Below are 1,578 nucleotides of genomic sequence, written 5' to 3' on the forward strand. Positions count from 1 at the left end.
GTGCGCTACCACACCTGGCTAGTTTTTGATTTATTGTAGAGATGAGGTCTCACCAAGTTGCCTAGGCGGGTCTCGAACCTGCAGGCTCAGGCAATCCACTCACCTCAGCCTCCCAAGGTGTGGGATTACAGGCTGAGCCACTGAGCCTGGCTCCCTCATCCTTTCAATTCCACCCCTTTCCCATTGGCAAAACAGGTTGGGTTCTCCATCCTTTCCTTTATTTTACCCATCCCAACCTTCCACAGAAAGAGGGTTCTAAAGGATAATAATGAACACCAATTATGCTACAAGAGGCAGTCCGTACTGGTAAAAAGGGATGTATCTTCTAAGTGCTCCCTTCTGAAGGATGTGAAGGCACAAGCCAGAAGGAATAGGTGGCACAGAGAAGTCCCTTCGGCAGGCTGAAACCAGGGCCATAGGGAAAGGGGAGTAGAAAAGGAACAAGGAGGAAGGGGACAAGGGCATGGATAGAGGACTCAGAGCTGGCTTGGAGTTGACCTGAGCAGAGCAGCCAAGATGTGCTACCGGAGACTTAGGAATCCAGGCACATTTCTGATGAGCTGCTAGTAGGAGTGGGCTGGGCTTTTTATTTTTTTTCTTTTTTTGAGCCAGGGTCTCATTCTGTCACCCAGGCTGGAGTGCAGCGGCACTCTGCTCATGGCCACAGCGGTCTCAACCTGCTAGACTCCAGTGATCCTTCGGACTCAGCCTTCCAAGTAACTGGAACTACAGGTGCATGCCACCACACCCAGCTAATTTTTTGATTTAGTGTAGAGATGAGGTTCCATCAAGTTGCCCAGGCTCATCTTGAATCCCTGAGCTCAGGCAATCCTCTCACCTTGGTCTCCCGAAGTGCTGGGATTACTGGCTTGAGTCACTGCACCTGGTCTGGGCTGGGCTTTTATACCTGCCCATCCCATGGTGGCCTCTGGTAGCTGGGTTAAGAATGTATCTCTTTAACGATTTTTGCTGAGAGCCTACTATGTGCTGGGCTCTCTACCAGAATGAGATGCCTGCCCATTCCCCTTCCTGACCCCTCCTCCTCTGCTCCTCCTTAGATATTTCTATTCCCTTGGGTTTCAGATCTTCTTTTCTGCTGCTTCACACTCTCTTTGAATGATGTTACCCAGAACCATGGACAAGCAAGGCCAACCTTCTACTGGCTATCTCTCTGTCACCATGGCCCATAGGGACTTTAGGTCTAACAGTTCCTAACCCAGCTTTTTCTCCTCAAGCTCGCCCTGCCATATCTCCCTGTCACCAGATCCAGACATTTGGGAATCATCCCAGACTTTTCTCTCTTCTTCAGTCCAGTGGCCAACCCAGCAGACCACCAGATGTGTCGCATCTGGGCCCGTGTGATATGAAGGCCCACATGAGCCAATAGCTGGGCCTTATTATTGAATAAGCTAAAGCAAGCAGAAATTGGTAGACTAAACAAGTAGAATGATACTTAATTAAAAATCATGTTTTCCTTTAAATTCTGGCTACATTATTATGACCCTGGCAAGTGTGTTTTAACTTGGTTTTAAATCTCTAGGACAACAAAATGGGTAAAGTATTTGATAATAACTGTAG

Source organism: Carlito syrichta, unplaced genomic scaffold (assembly GCF_000164805.1).
Source record: "Carlito syrichta isolate Samal-C Ts95f unplaced genomic scaffold, Tarsius_syrichta-2.0.1 Scaffold314876, whole genome shotgun sequence".
In the NCBI taxonomy this organism is placed as follows: Eukaryota; Metazoa; Chordata; class Mammalia; order Primates; family Tarsiidae; genus Carlito; species Carlito syrichta.